We start from the raw sequence: 6,027 nt of genomic DNA, 5'->3' as shown, positions 1-6,027 counted from the left end.
TTTCTTTTTTTTCTTTTTTTTTATTTATTTTATATTTATTTTATTTTATATTTTTTTTAATAAAGGGTAATTTGGTAATAAAAAAATATAATTGGTAAAAAGGACGATTTTAAAACAAACTGAAACTTTGGGGACCATTTTGGAGCGAAAAAAAGGCGAGTGACGAAATAAATTTTCAGCCCCTACGTTGGGGACCAAAATCATACTTAACCCTTCTAGTAACTAAGAAATAATAGAAATTTTATATACTATATTTTGAATATTTAGTTTCGAACCTTATTTTATAAATAAAGAAGAATTTATTTATTTATCTATAATTTTAAATTAGAAGTATTTAATTAAAAATAATTTGTAATTTAAAAAATAAGTAGTATTCTTAAAATTAATTATATTGATTAAATTTGGTTTTAAATTAATACTCTACCCTAACCCTAAATTCCCAATTCTAAACCCTAATTTTACCAATTCTAATTCTATTACCCAATTCATCCACAGACCACATGCATACCGCCATTTGTGTAACCCTCAGTAAGCCACGTTCTCACTCTTCCTGCCACTCACTCCCCCACTGCCAACCATTCCCAATTTACACACACACACACAACACCAAAACTCACATCACACACACACAGAGCCATCTTTACCCATGAGAGAAAGAGAGAATGGAGAGTGCAGAGAAAGGAGAGGAAGACCGACGCAGTCGCCACCTCTGTCGCGCGTCACCGCCGGTCATTGCTGCTGAGCCGTCGTTGAAAACGGAACCGCGGAGAGAGAGAGCCGTCCAGCCGCCTCGCCAGTGCCGTCATTTCTGCGCTGTCACTGTTGAAGGAGGAAGTCGTTTGTGCCTATCGCAGTCCCACGGAGTCTGCACTGCCATCGCGAGTGACAGAGGGAGGCTTTGCTGCCTGTGCCGTCGCCTTGCCTTCATCACCGCTGGGGTTTCGTTGCCGCTGCCATTGGTTCACTGTGGCGGAGAGTGGATCTGAGGAGAGAGAAATTGAGGAAGAGAAGAACACGAAGAGGAGGAACTGGGATCGTCGCTGTCACCACCGCTGCTGAGGACCAGCCACCGCGCCGAGTTTTTACTGTCGCCGTTGTGCCCAGCGTCGCCAGCACTGAAGTCAGCTGCTACCACCGTCGAGCCTTGTTGGAACTGGTGTTGCTTTTGGAGGTTTGGAGGGGAGGCTTGCTCAGATCTGCCTCTGCTCTTGGTTCTCGCAGCTGCTGGAGCCTCTGTCGCCATCAGAGCTACCATTGAAGCTGTTGATTCGGTTCCAATTCTTCCATTTTTGAGACCGTGTGCTTTAATTCTTGCTCTGCTTCTATTCTATTCCTATGTCTTTCACGTGTTCTAACTAAGAAAACCTATGTTTCTGTTCAGTATTGCTACTCTATTTTCCCTGTTTACCGCTAGAATTATCATAGAGGATAGTGTTAATGCCATCAGGAAACTGTTAGAGTTGCTGTTGTTGCTGATGCAAGTTAGAATGAAGTTGGAGTCACGCTTGATTTTATAGATTTTGACTAACTGAGGTAGGGGATTTATTTTAAAATTAACTGTTTTACTTTACGAATGCCATTGAAGTTTAGTGAGTAACTGCAAATAATTTATAAACGTCTCGTTTGATTAATTGATGAAATTGAGATTGTTGGTGATTGTGAATATAATTGAATGTGATAAAATTGGTTGAATTGTGGTTGTGAATAGTGATTAATTTGGTGTTATTTATTAATTTGAATATGCTGAGTTGATTATTGAAAACCTGTCGTATGAGTATTTGATGAATTGAGTTTGGGTTATGGCTATGATTGTTACTGGTTTTCTTATGGTTTTGAAATTACTAGAAACCCTTATTTTAATTGATTATGTCAAGTTGGTTGCTATTGAATTCTATTGAATTGTTCGTTTGACGACGCTGTGGAGGTTGTTATTATTGATTTTGTAAACTCCGTTAAATTAGTAAATAATTGGTCGATAAATTAGTTTTAATAAAGAAGATTAGAAATGTGAATATTATATCAAATTAGGATAGAGCTCATCGAAACGAGAATTTTGACACTAATTTCGAAGAAAACGGTCCAAGATTGGACCAAACGGGTCGAACCAGTTGAATTGGGCTCAAACCAGGCCGTGGGACCAACCGGGCCAGCCTTTTAAATGAGCCCAATGCCCTTCTCTTCCTCATTTCAGCTGAACATTGCTGGAGGCTTCAAGGAGAGAAAGGAACGCCGAAAACCCTTACGGCAAAATTCAATTCACCGTAGCTTCTCCGCCCGAGCTCCGATCGCTGCACCCTTTGTGGCCACGCGTGCACCGCGTCGAGCTCTACGTTTCTACCGGAACAATTTCATAGGTAAGCCAATAATTACTCTCAGTCACTCTTTTCCCCCAATTTTCGGAAAATTTGAAAGAGATGTTGATTTCTTAGATTTTTTATGTTTTTGGACCCAATTAGCTTGAGAAAAATGTTCACTCTTGCTTATGTGAAGTTTGGGTAAAGTGAAGATATAATAGTTCTATCTAAATATTCTGAATTTGTGTTTTAGGAATTAAATTGGGTATATATGTGTTCTGAATGTGTATTAGGCTGGGAATAAATAATTAGAGCTTGAAATTGTGAATACCGGAACTTGGAGGAAGCTGTTTAGTTGAGATTTTGGGGCTCTGTTAGTTTTAGGTTTCGTGCATTTAATATATAATATTCAGTGAAAACTTAGGCTAGATGACCATAAGATAAGTTGGAATTCAGGTGTATATATATAATGTTTAGTAATTTGTTATGAACATGTTGGTTTGATGCTTGATGGATAATTTGTAATTTGATTATATGGTTAAAAGTTTATTGAAGAAAAGTATGATGGAGTTGTTGAAATATGAAATTGTGCAAGGTTATTAAAGGGTGGTTGATGAGATGATGTAGTGTTTTGAATTTTGCTACTGGTGTTTGGATTGGTAATGATAGGTTGGGTAAAGAATGGAATGGAAATGTTGATTGAAAATGAGGTTTAATGAGTTTGTAAAAGTTAATTTTTTGGCTGAACTTCGGTGGGCTATAACTTGGCTTCCGGAATCCCAAATTGATTCCAAGTTGTTTTAAATGAAAATTGGATTCGTGAAGTTTATGCCGTTCAAAGAACGGAAGAAAAACGATTTAAAACGAGCAAGTTATGCTCGTCGGAAGTTTTGGAATATAATATGTTGATATACAGGTGGTGTTCTCCCTGATTGTGCAGCTCTCTGGTTGATCCTTGTTTTTTTAAGAATGTACATCCACACATACGCGTGACCTACGTGCATGCGTGGCATGAAATTTTAGCGATGCGTACGCGGCTGGTCTCATGCGCACACGTAAGGTGTTAGCAAACATGTCCACGAGACATGAGTTTTCACCCATGCATACGCATGATGAAAGGACGCGCGCGCGAGCTGCAATTTCACACTCCCACGCGCACGCATGAGACATGCGTACGTATGGCCCCTGTTTCAGCAAACATGATTTTTGGAGTTTTAAACTTTATTTCAAACCTCTAAACCTCTATTTTCATTCCTTTAGTCATTAATAATAGTATTAAACCTGACATTCAGATGAAGTTAGAAAATGGGGATAACTTGGAGATGAAGTAAAGTTGAAAAGTGATGAATTGACTATGAAATGTTACGGATGATCATGTATGATACTTGGCTTGATAATAAAATGAATGATCATGTATGATATTTGGCTTGAATGATCTGAGATACGAGATTCCCTGGGTAAAGTACCGTGGCTTGCCACCACGTGTACTAGGTTGAAAGCTCGATACTTTGTTGACCCTACGACTTAAAGGTGACTGGACACTTAAAAATTTCCAGGAATGTTAACCCCCATTGAGCAATATTGATTATTTGAGAAAAAGCTATGCATAGACTCTTGGGGATGCACATTGTTGGACAGTCTAAGGTTTTCGGACTTGTCGAGTTGGCTGAATAACCGACAGATGAGCCTCATCAGCCATAGGACAGGCATGCATCATATGCATACTACTTGAATTACTTGTTTGTGCATTAACTGGGTGTGCCTAAATGTACTTGCCATGTTAAATGGATATTTGTTACCTGCAGTACTTGTAACCTTCTTGTACTTGATTTTATCTGTTTATTTGTCTGTGAAATATTGACGGATATGGAGGTATGGAGGAATGGCAATATGAGACTTAGATTTTAAGGTTAAGTTAAGTTAGGCTTAGATACTCTTAGAAAACCACCTATGGCTTCTGCTTAGTACTTTAAGCTCTATAATGTGAGTGTCGGCGTTCTAGGATTGCCCCTGGCATTTCCAGGACCTTATATATTATGTGTATGGCACCTTTACCATACTGAAAACCTCTGATTCTCACCCCATACTATGTTATTGTTTTTCAGATGCAGGTTGAGAGGCAACTCGTTAAGTGTCTGGATTCTTGGAGCGAAGTGGTTACTGGGTTATTTTGTTGTACAGTGATGTATATATATATGCACTTAGTTTTCTCTCCGCATAACTCATTCTCTTTGATCCTCTAGAGGTTTATGGAGAGGCAGGACTTTGTTTATGTACTTTTAGATTTTGGATATGTATATGTGTGTGTGTGTGTGTGTGTGTGTGTGTGTGTAAGTATTCTCCGACCAGCCCTGACTTCACGAGCTGAGTTAGGAGCTTGTTATTTTGTATCTTTGGCCCTCTATTCCTACTTTTATTATCTTAAGTTTGATAGTTATAGTTTTCTTCACACCTAAGTTATTCCGTTTCCGGAGCGGTGCACTTTTCGTTTCGCGATTTTGTTTTACCCATTTTTCAAGGCTCCTAGTCTATTATATTCTTTCTACTATTATATGTATACATTTTATTTTAGAGGTTGTAATACCTTGCCACCTCTGTTTTACATCCTAGGTGTAAAGCTCTGGGTGGTAGGGTGTTACATTATGGTATCAGAACAGTTTGTTCCTGTAGAGCCTGGGAGACAGACTAACTATGCTTCTGTGTATACTATGTGTGTGACTATGTGCTACCTAGTATATCCAACTGGTATGTGTAGCATACATGTTCGTGAGCATGCATTTGGGACTTTAAAGTATTAAACTTGAGATATTGATATTGATCACCTTAATATCAATTGTTTGGCGTGAATTGGGACCAAATGTCGTCTTACAGATCCGAGCGAGGTGTCCAGAGGGAAAATCTTAGGACCGAACCGATGCAAGGACCTCGAGATGGAAGCTCGGGTGCTGGTACAAGTAAAGTAGGTCAACACTACAGGTCTATGACCCTTACTGATTTCCTCAAGAGTGGTCCACCTCAGTTTAATGGAAATGCCAATGCGTTGGAGGCTGATCAGTGATTTTGAGATGTGGAGAGGTTTTTGTACACTCAGCACGTTCCTGAAGTACAGTCAGTGGAAATAATGACCTACATGTTGGAGGGAGATGCTCAGAAATGGTAGCAGGAGTTATGTCATACTTTGCAGATAGAATTAATAGATGTCCCATGGAATAGATTCAAGACGAAATTTTACGGGAAATATTTCTTGCAAGCACTTCGCATTGCAAAGGAGTTGGAGTTAATGCAGCTGAAGCAAAAGAATATGTCTGTTGCTGACTATATGGTATGCGAAATTGTTACTCTGAGGTTGTAAAATTTGTTGTTCGTTCTCTCCCTGGCAATGGCGCAACAACTGGTGCACAATACCATGGTCCAGACATAACTTCACAACTTCGCACAACTAACCAGCAAGTGCACTGGGTCGTCCAAGTAATAAAACCTTACGTGAGTAAGGGTCGATCCCACAGAGATTGTTGGTATGAAGCAAGCTATGATCATCTTGTAAATCTCAGTCAGGCGGATATCAAATGGTTATAGTATTCGAATAATAATAATAAATAAATAGAAAATAAAGATAAAAATACTTATGTAAATCATTGGTGAGAATTTCAGATAAGCGTATAGAGATGCTTTCGTTCCTCTGAATCTCTGCTTTCCTGCTGTCTTCATCCAATCAGTCTTACTCCTTTCCATG

General features: G+C 38.9%; 1 long non-coding RNA gene across 1 annotated transcript; it reads left to right on the top strand.

Moving 5' to 3' along the window:
* On the top strand, positions 509-4,771 carry LOC110263478. Its single transcript, XR_002349195.1, has 2 exons — positions 509-1,533; positions 4,400-4,771. It is a non-coding gene; the product is annotated as an uncharacterized LOC110263478 (long non-coding RNA).

This window comes from Arachis ipaensis, chromosome B06 (genome assembly GCF_000816755.2).
Source record: "Arachis ipaensis cultivar K30076 chromosome B06, Araip1.1, whole genome shotgun sequence".
In the NCBI taxonomy this organism is placed as follows: domain Eukaryota; kingdom Viridiplantae; phylum Streptophyta; class Magnoliopsida; order Fabales; family Fabaceae; genus Arachis; species Arachis ipaensis.
The sequence above is the reverse complement of the archived record's forward strand: the minus strand, read 5'-3'. Positions and strand labels throughout refer to the sequence as shown.